Source organism: Hyperolius riggenbachi, chromosome 5, assembly GCF_040937935.1.
Source record: "Hyperolius riggenbachi isolate aHypRig1 chromosome 5, aHypRig1.pri, whole genome shotgun sequence".
NCBI lineage: Eukaryota > Metazoa > Chordata > Amphibia > Anura > Hyperoliidae > Hyperolius > Hyperolius riggenbachi.
The window spans coordinates 88185305-88198884 of NC_090650.1; the positions used below are offsets into that span (position 1 = coordinate 88185305).

Here is a 13580-nt window from a genome sequence, read left to right on the forward strand (position 1 = left end):
AGATTTTTACTGCTTACTGCAAGTGACAGCTACATAGGAGACTACATATTTGTAGTGGATTTTATTATAGGAGAAATGCACTTCTTATATGTATATTGTACATTTTAAGTTTTTTTTTTTTTTTTTTTTGCGATCGTGGTCTTTTAAATGGAAATAATCATAATAATAAGCAAACAGTATCTGTTTAAATATTTAAAGAAGCTTATCACAGTAAAAAGAAAAACAGAGGTGTTTTTGCTTTATTGTAAAAATGCCCATAAAAGCATTTATTGCCAAAGATAGTGTTTTACAAAGAACAGTCTTAAGTGGTGTTAGAGAAAAAATTGCAGCAGCCCCAAGACAAAGATGTTATCATCGGTTTCCAGCCTAAAAGTCACATCTAATGCAGCCATTGCCTGACTGGTCAATATAAAACCTGTCTGTGTTGAGCCTGTTTAGGTCACATTCACAGTGAGATGTTATGGTCGCGCGTTATAAAGCTATAACGCAGCTTACCGCACTGCAATGCTAATCCTATGGGCCATTCACAGTGCGACGTTAAAGTCACGTTAAAAAATGTTGCGTTGTGGTAACTCACTGCTTGCAGTGCGTTATGTCTTAACGCAGACACGTTGCGACTTTAACGTTGCATTAAAATGCATTGTCCCACTGTGAATACAGCTTGTGTGTATATTTTTTAAGTAATGGATCCTGCTCATTGTTCCAATGTATTCAGCTCAGCTTGTCTAATGGATACATACAGTATGCATCCAAGCAGGACGTGGTGCCCAGCAGTATAAGCCAAATTGTTCAGCATCCAAAAGGTGCTAAAAAAAATAACATTTCGCTTATACTTGTCACCACATGGCAGCTGTCCCAAAATCCTACTGTGCGTGGCTGTGTCTCCCATCCCCCTCTTGCTCCACCTTGTCATATGCTGATCAAAGCATGGTGTAGTTTTGACTCACCTAGTGGCTGTTTGGGGAGTAAGTCATGTGACCTCCCCTCGCCACATGTAGAGCAGAGCATGCTGCACATGACTGACCAATGCCCCCCGGTGTGCAGAGTGGAGCCTGCATCAGTGACTCACCTGTCAGTGCCATGGGGATCCCTCTTCAGACTGTCTGTCACACTCGCTGTGTATCATCTCTATGATGTCCTCTAGTGGCGTCGTTCATTACAAACGTCACTGGAGGAAGTCATAGAGATGGGGTACAGCGAGTGCGACAGACAGGCTGAAGAGAGATCCCAGCAGGTGAGTCACTTTTGCATGCTCTGGTCTGCATATACCCGAAGGGAGAGGGGCACGGGGCTGCCTAATACTGGGAGCACATCTGACTATGGGGAGAGGGGCTACCTAATACTGGGGGCACATAATACAAGGGTACATGCCTAATACTGGCGGCACATCTGACTATTTATACTGCGGAGAGAGATACCTCATACGCATTTCCTACCCTAGGCTTGTGCTTGAGTCAATCACTTTTTCCATGTTACTGAGGTAAAAGTAGGCACCTAGGCTTCTATTCGGGTCTACTTATACTCAAGTATATAGGATAAATTACTCTGTGTCCTCCACTGACTTATAGGATGGGTGAGGTTCCGGCTTCCATTCACCCTCCCAAAGTTAAATACATTACAGGTGTGTTACACGGACTGCCAGGCCATGAGAGAGGACAGGAAGGAGTCTGATGGACTAAGTAGGAGAAGATGACCCAAGAGCTATCGTATGATTGCTGTGACATAAAATTGAAGTAAAGTATTTATAGGGCTTATTTATATGTTTATATAATTTATTTAAAAAAAAATCTGAGGAAAAAATAAAAATAAAAAACAACCTTGAGGCCGGCTTCAGACTTTATATTGGTGGCAGCGTTACTGCACCACCAAAAACAGGCCTTCTGGCATTACCACGTTAGTATGCGGTGATCCCCTTCCGACTTGGATCCAAACAGGAAGTGACACACGCTTGCGGTCACTGCCTGATTCGGGCATACAGAAGTGCGCTGAAGCGTATTGTAAAAATATGCTTCCGCGCATGCGCTTCACAACACGAACATTTTAGCAAACCCTGTTTCACCATAGACTTACATGACTTCCAGTCAACTGCAGGTCGTTGCAGAGGTCGCGCAGTAATATCACTTTGTCCGTGGGGGTAGATTGGAAACTTCTGGCACACTGCATCGCATGCTGTATGGTACGGTTAAAAGACCCACTGGACCAGTGTAAAAGGGCCCTGAAGAGATGTTTCATGAAGATTTTCCCTGACCATAACATCCCTTAATGTCAATCTGTGTGCAGCAGCCTACCTGCTATTGTGCAGGCAAGCACTGCAACAGTCCAGCAGCACAGTGATTCAGGAATGCAGTGAATTTTTGAACTGTAGCTGTGGGCCACCTGCATTCTCAGCATGCAGCTATTTTTGGTTGGTGAATGCACCATTATCAGTTTTTGGTGCTTTTGGGCTTACTTTTTATATATAATATATATTTATATCACCCGCATTGTCAATAACTACAGAACACAAGCAATGATGACATAAAGAACAGCTGGATACAGTGGTACACCGCACCCCTCAATAAATTGGTATTTACACTTGTAACACAATTAAAGGAGGGTTTAACTGCAACAAAAGTGTAATTTTAACCATAAAACAAAGCTTTAATAGGTCATAAAGGCGGTACACATCGAACAACTTTTTCTTAGAGAAGAAACAATAAAACAGCCTATACATCACAGCAATGTTTCAACTTTTAAGCGCAGCCGGATGTGTGTTTCATGGCAAAAGACAATCTGCTTCTTCAGAGGCCCACAATATGAATGTATTTTCCCGTGAGCATAGCGCATTTCACGGCAAAAGACAATCTGCTTCTTCAGAGGCCCACAATATGAATGTATTTTCCCGTGAGCATAGCGCATTTCACGGCAAAAGACAATCTGCTTCTTCAGAGGCACACAATATGAATGTATTTTCCTGTGAGCATAGCTAATTTCATGGTAAAAGACAATCTGCTTCTTCAGAAGCATACAATATGAATGTATTTTCCAGTGAGTATAGATAATTTCATGGCAAAAGACAAGCCAATTCTTCAGAAGCACACAATATGAATTTATTTTCCCATGAGCATAGCACATTTTGATGGCAAAAGATGAGCTTCTTTTTCAGAGGCACACAATATGAATGTATTTTCCCATACGCATTGCTTATTTCATGCCAAAAAACAAGCTGCTTCTTCAGAGGCACACAATATGAATGCATGACCCTCTGATTATACAATACAGATAAATTAGATAGATTCCCTACATGGGCATTGCATTAAAATCATGCAGACAGCTGGCAAGATTATTCCTACAAATAGGTACTGCAGATTAAGGTGGATGAGTCGAGGTGACAGTAACATGGACAGGAACTGGCCAGCTGACAATGCAACAGAGTAACCGGCATCAGCAGGCAAATACCGGGCAGTCTGAGAGGTGGGTAGGGTTATGGCACAGCTCTAGGCTTGTGAACCAGAAGAACAGGAGCTAGTAATGTTCTGTGAAATTCCATATTTTTTTTTTGACCTGGAGAAACCATGAGGTGATTTTTCATTTCTGTGCAAAACTGGAGCTTCGCTTTAATGCAAAATTGGGTACAGAGTAGAAAGCTCTAGAGTCTAGAAGACCAAACCACCTCTCTGACATAAGGGTTTACATAGAATCTAAAACTTGTGGTGGTATTTTACAAAAGGTACTTAATGGTTAAGTCTCAACCTAATAGTCTTGTCCTCATTAGAACTACTTCACAGATTCATTTTAAACATCACTCCTACTTACACATTCAGGGTCCTTTCACGCTTCCTGCGGTCCGTTGCACCGCTTAAAACCACTGCATCCCAAGGAACGCTATTCCTATGCGCCTATCACATTGAGCGTGGTGCGGAACGGTGCAGCGGGTCCCTTTGTGGCAATGCAAGAGCTGCAGTGTGTTGTCCATGTTTCAGCCGGAAGTGAGTCATACATTCACTAAAAAGTATCGATCACTGTAGGGTCACATCGCAGCAGTAACATCGGTGCAACTTTTCAGGACTCTTGCAGTGCAGCTGCAGAAGAACCACACCGCAAGGGACATGTGTAGTGTGGAATAGACCTAAGGGCATGGGACTATCACATTGATCGCTGTGAAGTGGCTCTCATCATAGTGATGCAAGAGCTGCAGTACATCAAGTGTGATTAAGTTTGAAGTATGGTTGCACTGCAGCGGTAACGCGTGGTGTGACTTTTTGAGACCTTTGAGACAGTTGCGTGTACATGCCTGCCTAATTTTTCTGGCTGCACTGCAGCTGCAACAACAAGACAAAAGACATGTACATGTGTCAATCCCCCTTCGTGATCATTACCTTGCCGCGTTGAAGGGGCGTGCGTATCACAATGAAGCAATGACCGCCGGCTATATGAGTGTGTTGGGGTTGGGGGGCACACCTGACCCAAGAAGATAGATAATAAGGTCGTTGCTTCATTGTGGACAGACCAAATTCGATCAGCTGGACACTCAGTCACTATCATTCAGCTACCTCAGCCCGACCATATGGGCTTGAAAACCGCTATCGCCTGCACTCTCGCCATGGTGTGCACCAGCCCAGCATGGCTGTCACTACACAAACTGACAGTGAGTTTGGTCTGTCAGTGTGAAGCAGTACACTAATTACACTCCCTGATTGATGTATACACATGCAAGATGTTTTAAAGCACTTTAGGCCTCCAATTTAGCAATAAAATGTGATTTCTGCCCTTAAAACGCTGCTGTGCGTCAAATCCTGATTTTTCCTGGGGAGTTTTGGCGTGTATTCCACTCCGCCATGCCTCCTTCCAGGTGTTAGACCCCTTGAAACATCTTTTCCATCACTTTTGTGGCCAGCATAAATGTTTCTAGTTTTCAAAGTTCGCCTTCCCATTGAAGTCTATTGCGGTTCGCGTAAGTTCGCGTTCGCGGATTGTGAACCGAAAATCGGAGGTTCGGGCCATCTCTAGTTGCAATGTGACTATAGAACAATCACAACGCAACAGCCACTAATGGTCACCCTGCGCATTACCGCTTGTAGAACAATCACACCGCAACGCAATAATGAAGTGTGAAAAGGGCCTAAGAAACATTCCCAAATTTGGAGAAATACAGGGGCCCATATGTAATTCACGTTTTCTCTTAAGAGATATTTTCACACCTTATCATAAAATGCTTTTTAAATCAGCAGCAAGCAAGAAAATACTCAAAATAATGTTGATAAAACTTTATTTTTTTATTTTTTACAAATTTTTGGTACTTTTTCAATTGTAAAATGCTTAACAGTTATTTTAAAGAGAATATGAAAATTATCTCCTAGGAGATAACTCGGGTGGAAAAGTTAATTGCATATGGGCCAGGAACTTAAAGGGACCCTTAAAGGACTTAAAGGGAGCAGTGGCAAAAATGAAAAGATTACACTTACCTGGGGCTTTTTCCAGCCCACCGTAGGTGGCGAGGTCCCCCGGCGTCCTCCTGGCTCCTCTCCGTATGCCTCCGCCAGCCACCGTTACCGGCGACAGGGCCAGCTCTTCCTGGTTCCTGACGCTCGTCCTCATCACGGCAGCCACTTTGCGTCATCACGGCGGCTGGCGTGACAGGTCTGCGCATGCGCCGTTTTCTGCACATGCGTAGACCTGCCACGCCGGCTGGCATGATGACGACTAGCGTCAGGAACCAAGAAGAGATGCAATGGGGGCCGGCGGAGGCATACAGAGAGGAGCCAGGAGGACGCAGGGGGACCTCGCCGCCTACGGTGGGCTGGAAAAAGGGTAGGTGTTTTCTCGAATGTTCCCACTGATATATATGCTAAAATACACGAGGGTGCTTCTTTTCTGATTCACTTTAAATCTTCTTTTAAGTTTTTAATGTTTTACTGTCTCTGCTCAAAGACAGAGTCTTTGAAGTATGCCAGAGCTAAAATCTATGAACTGAATTTTCCTGCTCTCAGAAGCCATTTCTTTGCAAAAATCTCTGCGAGAAACTGTTCAATGGCTTCAATTCACTTACATACCTGATGTTTAACTCTTTCAGGCAGAAAAAGAAAAAAAGGAACACAGCCTAGTTATTTGCATACTTAGCACTGAACATACAGTACATATCTTTATCTCATCGGTTTATTTTCATTTTTTTAGGGCTGGTAGCTTTTTAGGCCGGTTTTACACCAGAGTGCCGCAGTGCCGCAGTGTACGCTGCCCATAGACTTCCATTACCCCAAGCATTGTGGGTTAAGTACGGGGCTTGCGATAACGTGCTGTTGCCCTTACATCGACTCCACTGATACTTCAAAAGTCTCCATAGACTTTAATTGCTTTTGAGGCCTCTTGCAGTAAAATAGGGTAACACACGTTGGTTTACCCTGCTAGTGGAAATGGGGCCTTAATAAACATCTTTGACTTGTGGCCCAAGCTTTGAGGAGCACTGTGAGCCTCTAGAAAGTACTTAAGACCCTAGCAGTGGCCCATTTTTCACAGTGGGTACAGACAGATGTGTGTATTTTATCGAAATGGTGTCACAGTATCCCCACTGCCAACTTATTAGACAGCATCAGTGCATCATGCAGACACCACTGCTGCTTACTTACCAAGAGTAGATACAGTAGATCAGCAGTAATTGGTTTTCCAAATTGGCTGATGACTTTTTCCTTGTTTGTAGTGTTAGTTTGCTGGCATCTCATGGCTTCTTTCAAGTGCAAATCCTGGCAAATGATAAGTCTTTTTCAGGAAAAATAGGTATACTTGCCACCTTGATGTCAATGTGGTAGAGGAAATGCCTGCAACCAAAGCCAAAGACTTTCACTGGTAACTACACATTCTAACAATCTGCAATATTTATAGGATCACAGCTGCAAATGCTACTTACAGCCACCGCCCTGTTTAATCACATGCAGGCCTGGATTTACCTCACAGGAGCTTATAGGCACAGATGTCCTGACCCCTTAGACTTCACCCTCCATGAACCTACAAACCACACCGCAAGTGTGCTGGCTGTCACTGTAGCTACAGGTGCCGCTTAGTATTAGGTAGCCAGAAGTACCCTCAATATTAAGTAGCCAGAGGTGCCCCCAAGTATTAGGTAGCTAAAATAACCTCAGTATTAAGTAGCTAGAGGTGCTCCTGACTGAAAGAAGGTCTCAAGCAAGGTGAGTAACCTCTCATTTTCACTCTCATCAGGACTCTGCATACGGAAGGAGGGAGGGAGGCACTTGGGGTGAGGAATGAGCTGCCTTTCCATCATCAGGCGCCTGTAGGCATGTGCCTACAGTGCCTTATGGTAAATCCAGTCCTTATCATCACATGCAATGTTAATGGTCCCAAGAGCGCGGTTTGTAGTAAGTAACAATATATGCAGAGGCAGGGAACCCAGCAGTATTCAGCAATGGCGATCAGCTTTGGGTAGCAGACATCGAGGGTTCTCTCATCATGCCACAGAGTACCAGAGTAGGCGAGTACATCTAAGACTATTAATCTCCATCCTTTTTACCTTTGCGTCTGGCATCCCCCTTTAAGCTCACTCAACAGTAACCCTTTTAAAATGATGAACATGTTTACTTAGTCGATATACGGAACATACAATTGCACCTATTTACTAATGTAAACCATATAATTTTCTCTCTATAAGATTCATGGAAAATATCACCAAATAAACACCTGTAGAAGAAAAGAACAAAACAAGACTGGAATTGTGTGGGGATCCAGAGGAGGAAAAAAAGACTATTATTAGTAATGAATATTTTACTCATTAAGAATTCTATATTGTGCTATTATATTTACTTATTTTTCACATTATGGTGAAATAATACAATTATATTTACTTATTTTCCATTGTGTGGACAAAGAAAAGGAATATGCTGTCCACCTATGTACCGTCGACGCAGCGATTCAGAACCCCACCGCTATATTATAAGCGTTTGGAGAAACCCATGGACACATTATGGGGAAGCTGGTACTAATTTCCGATTAATTGATATCACACTGATCTGCTTATATTATTGTGTCAAAGAAAAAAGTGGACGTCCACCATCTATGAAGACATAATTATTACTGCTCCGTGCTGAACCTGACTCCCGGCCCCCGCGGCTGCTTTGTACAGAAGTTGGTACTCATTTCTCATAATTGACTTCCTGCTGATTTGCTGATATAGTTCATTCTCATGAGGTGGAATGAAGGAGGCTGAGAATCACGGCGTATTTTCCATAGAGATGGAAGCACACAAAAAGTACATACGCTGATAATTTCACACGCCAATTACCTCGTGCGTAATATTTGCCTGTGAACATTCTCGAACAACGGGGAAATTGAAAAAAAAAACCATTGTGCCCATGTTAGGAGTCACAAAATAAATAAATAAAGGAATGCGTTCAAAAATGAAGGCATGTCGGTGACGGGTTAGACCTTGGCATAAAAAGCACAGGTGATTTCTGTCAGGCAGCCCAGGGCTTTTAATATTAAACTTCAACACAAAACTCCTTTGTGTTATTTGTTGCATTACAGTTAATAGAAAGTTAAATCTAAAATGCAGATCTTTCTGACACGGCGGTAATTTCTAATCAATCTAGAGCTTTTCCTTTTTCAGCAGAATTATTGTCACACCGTTTGCATTAGCTACTGTTTTTAAAGGACAGCTGAGCTGAGGGGGATAGGGAGGAGCCTGCTATATTTATTTCCTTTTAAAGTGAACCTAAAGCCGATAAAAAAAAATGAGATTAGCTCACCTGGGGCCTCCCTCAGCCCCCTGCAGCCGATCGGTGCCCTCGCAGCTCCGCTCCGATGTCCCAGGCCCCGCCGGCGAGCACTTCCGGTTTCGCCGTCACCGGCCGACAGGCATGGAGGCCGCAATAGCAGCATAGGGGGCGATATACAGGCTGGGAACGCGAACAATCACTCGCGTTCCCATGCCTGTCGGCCGGTGATGGCGAGTGAGGGCGAAACCGGAAGTGCTCGCCGGCGGGTCCTGGGACATCGGACCGGAGCTGCGAGGGCACCGATCGGCTGCAGGGGGCTGAGGGAGGCCCCAGGTGAGTTAATCTCATTTTTTTTTATCGGCTTTAGGTTCACTTTAAACAACACTAGTTGTCTGGCAGTACTGCTGATCCTCTCCCTCTAAAGGTAGCCATACACTGGTCGATTTGCCATCAGATTCGACCAACAGATAGATCCCTCTCTGATCGAATCTGATCAGAGAGGGATCGTATGGCCACTTTTACTGCAAACAGATTGTGAATCGATTTCAGCCTGAAATCGATCACAATCTGTGAAGCTGCCGCGATGCCCCCCCCCTGCATACATTACTTGTTCCGGCCGGCACGAGTCCCCGCTGTCTTCTTCTCCGCTCCGGCTCCGCTCTGGCTACTGAACTTCCTGTCCAGGAGAAGTTTAAACAGTAGAGGGCGCTCTACTGTTTAAACTTCCTTGTCGGGACAGGAAGTTCTGTGTAGCTCTGGAGCCCGAAGCGGAGAAGAAGACCGCTGTATTGTGTCGGTCGTCGGGCATTCGAACGCCGCTAACGACGCACTCCCGACACGCCGGCAACCGAGAAAAATCTTCCGCACGGATGGGTCGGACGGAAATCGATCGTTCATCGTTCTGTCAGCGGTGATCGAATATCGGCGGAAAATCGTTAGGTGTATGGGCCCCCTAATACTTTTAGCCAGAGACCGGGAACAAGCATGCAGATCAGATGTTTCTGACTGAAGTCCGACTTAATCTAGTCAGACTTCAGTTGCAAGCTGCACGCATGTGGTCTAGATACTACTGCAGCCAAGGAGATCAGCAGGACTGCTGGGGAACTGGAATGGTTTGTAAGGAGTAAATATGGAAGCCTTCATATCCCTCTAAATCAGGTGTCCTTTAAATATTGACACCTCCCCTACATAAAGCATCAGTTGTTATGCTGGGGCTATACTGATAGCACACTAACTGCAGTGTGTGTGCTGATACCTACTGGATAACTGTGCTTCTAAAATATTGTTATTGCTTCAAAGTATCCCCCCACCCCCATTGTAATTTCTGTATTTCCACTCCTTATAATCTTTGTGCATAAGTGCTTTAGCTCACCATGAGTATGGAGTAGGGATGGTCAATGTGATGCAGGATTAGGCAAACTTTCAATGCAAATGTATGCAACTTGAAAATGAACCAATCGAATTCCACCTTAGCAGGTTTCAAGCTGCATAAATTTGTATTGAAAATGTGCAAAACACTGCATCAACTTTAAATGATTTGCATCTCATTGAGCATCCCTAGTATGGAGTATGAAGGATTGATTGGTCATTTCTTAATGTGAACAGTGTGGGCCACATGCCAGTATTTTAAAACAGAGCTAAAATCAGTCACCCAAACCAATTAAATTACTGATTATTATAATTTGTATTATTTATATAGCACCAACATCTTCCTTAGCGCTGTAGATAATACAAAAACATACAATAATGCAGAGCATAGCTACATGAGCAGGTCAACACACTGGACAATCAGGATATCCAGTGACACAAGTACAAATACATACAGTCGATGTGTAATTTGGAAACATCACCAACATTAGTACTTGTGCATTTGATGAAATTCACAGGAACAGGAAACACAAGGGAGAGGTCAATGCCCTTATTTTTTTTTTTTGCATAGCTGCTCCCGAGGTTTTAAATTTAGGTTAGGTCACTTGCCCGGAGGTCTGCCTCACCGTGGCGCAAGTGTCTAGTATAATATACTTTGCATGCAAACCATATTGGAAGCTAAAGTCCCTCCTAGTTTAATAAATGTTAGCACTTGTCTTGGATGCAGGGCATGCATTTTTCAGTCTGGCAGAGGCGGTGTATGCCATTGCCTGTGCGATTAACCATTCAATTGCAACATGTGTTTAGGGATGCGCAGCCTTTCCCCCCCACCTTTCCTTAACTGCCCTTATGAGCTTACAATCTAGAAGGTAGTGGGGTGGAGACACAAGGAGAGGAGACAAAGGAGATAGTGGATGAAGCAGTGCGCCTCGGATTCTAGTTATAACTAATTATAAGCTTGTCTGAAGAAGTGAGTTTTGAGGGTACATTTGAAAATTTCCAGGTCGGAGCACAACAGACAGGCTGTGGGGAAGAGTTCCAAAGGAGACTTGAGCCTGTCTTCTCTGAATTCTGATTCACATCTGTAATAAGGTGACCAATCACTTAAAAGTTGTATTATATGGTACTTACCCACAGTACCCCAGCTCTTGTCCCCCCCCCCCATTCCTTTAGATTGTACTGTAAGCTTGCAAGGGCTCTCTCACCCTTTTGTGTTTTGGATTTTGTCACACATTTATTCATATTAATTATGTCACTGTTATTACCAATTCTGTACTTTCCACCGATTCTGCATTTTGTACCAACTCTGTATTTTGTATACTGGTGTATACCATTGTCTTTATTATTTTGTACCCCATGTTTGTTTCTTACTTTGTACAGAGCCATGGAATGTGTTGGCGCCTTATAAATCAATAATAATAATTACCTATTGAATTATAAAAAGCCATAATTTATCTCATTCAGATATCCTGCATCTAACATTATCAATCAACTGCTGAGACTCCCCAGTGATCGGTGAGTTGCCTGAACACCTAGTTTGGAGTGATTGTCTTTGCCATCATACAGGGACCCAAGCGTATTCAGCTGGAATCTCAAATCAAGACTGCCCGACATTAGATCAGGTGAGATCTGTCTAATACGTTTTATCCACAACGTATACACCTACCCACAAAGTGTGCTTGCAGTTGTCTTTTTATCTCCCCAGTGTCCACATCAGGCCTGGATTTACCTCCCAGGAACCTATAGGCACAAATGTCCTGGCACCTTAGACTTCCACCTCCATGAACCTACAAACCCCCACCAAACTGCACTGCTGGTGGGCTGCCTGTCCCAACTGTCATTTTTCTCTTACTTCCCTTAGCCATCATAGGTAGCTTCATCAGGAAAAGATAGTGTACAGTGCAAAACAATATACAATAGAGACATAAGACCCCCCATCAACAACATTCCCATCAGCAACAATCCAACTCAGAGCTCTGACTTGGGCTGTTACTGCTGGGAATTGTGTTGGTGGGGGGTCTTATGTCTCTATTGTATTTTTTGTTGCACTGTACACTACTTTTTCCTGACGAAGCCTTTCAAGGTGAAACATGTCGAAACTGGTGTCACTGTATATATTTGCACCCTCTTATGTTATTCCCACAGTATAGTGAGCAGTAGACATTGTACAGGTCCTTGTTGTGTCCAATTGGTTCTTCACCCATTGGTTACACTGGCCTACTGACCTACATCTGTAACTGCTCAGCCCTACATGTGTGTGAGATAGCTACAAATCACATATTAGGGAGGTGGCGGATCAGCGAGAACCCGAGCACACCTGTAGAGCATGTGAGCCTCCCACATGTGCTCATGTGGGGGAGGTCTCCTCACGTGTCCTGTATATTATACGTTGTCTACATTACAACTATTGACCTCTAGTACCTTATAGGGCTGTCCTTTGGACTTAGAATAGTAGCCCCTTCTTCTTCTCACTTGGTGCCTCAGCTCCATTACTGTCTAGTTCAGGGGTCCCCAGACGTTTTGGGTCGGGGGCCGGGTCAGCATACTTCAGACTGCTGGGGGGCTGGAGTGTACATAAACGTCTTTGTGCACCAGACAGTGAAGTATACCCAGGTGACAATGTGCAGACGAATTGTACAGCAGTGTCACCTGACGTGGAATTTGATTGGAAACCAGCGAATTACTGCTTTCTGGCTTCACTCTATATGCAGACCACCAATATTTAAAGATGTAGCTGACCGCATCTATAATACATTTTGTGTGTGGGGGGCCGGTAAAAAAAAGCCTCTAGGGGCCACATTCGGCCCGTGGGCCTTAGTTTGAGGACCACTGGTCTAGTTTGTAAGCTCTCAAAGGCAGGGTCCTCCCCTTAGTGTTTTTTGTATGTGCTGTTTTTAATCTATGAAATAAACATGTACCGGGATTAATGGATGTTTTTAGACCACACACAAACCATTAATAGCAAAAGAGGGTCTGTGAATTTTACACTTCGTCCAGCTTCAGTGCAGATCCTCTTTTGCCTTTTAGTTTAGTGATGTTTGTACATAGAATCCACATATCAACTATGTATTTTCTACTACTTGTGTTGCTTCCTGTTCCCGATTGTGTTCTGGCTTAAACTATTGTCCCCACTATTGTCTTGGGGATAAATAAATAAAAAGTACTGTAATAATACTTCATTATACAGAAAGTTACAGTAACACTTCAGTGGAATAGCAGGACTTTTGTTTATAAACATCCATTTTGCAGGGGGTGGTTAGCTTGCATCTGCCAGGTCTTTTCTTCCCGCACCGCTAGTCATGTGACTGTGCAGAATGGCAGTAACTGTTTGTTCAGCATAACTAACATGAAGCCCCTCATCCTCAATTCCTCCAACCCATAGGCGAGGAGTGTGATGCTACAATAACAAAGGAATTGAAAACCTGTAGTTGAGGCAGGTGCATCCCCAGCAGTTTGCTACTAAATGAGGCAAATGTGGTATCATTTTAACTATGATAAGTTGTAGAAAAC

The 13580-nt window shown here is 43.7% G+C and overlaps 1 long non-coding RNA gene across 4 annotated transcripts in view; it reads left to right on the plus strand.

The window, feature by feature from the left end:
• The window catches only part of LOC137519666 (uncharacterized), a 187603-nt gene that overhangs the window by 52294 nt on the left and 121729 nt on the right, over positions 1-13580 (plus strand). For all 4 annotated transcript variants that reach the window (XR_011021071.1, XR_011021070.1, XR_011021069.1 and 1 more), the window contains exons 2-3: positions 7640-7740; positions 11535-11692. This is a non-coding gene — a long non-coding RNA (uncharacterized lncRNA). The remainder of the gene's footprint in view (positions 1-7639; positions 7741-11534; positions 11693-13580) is intronic.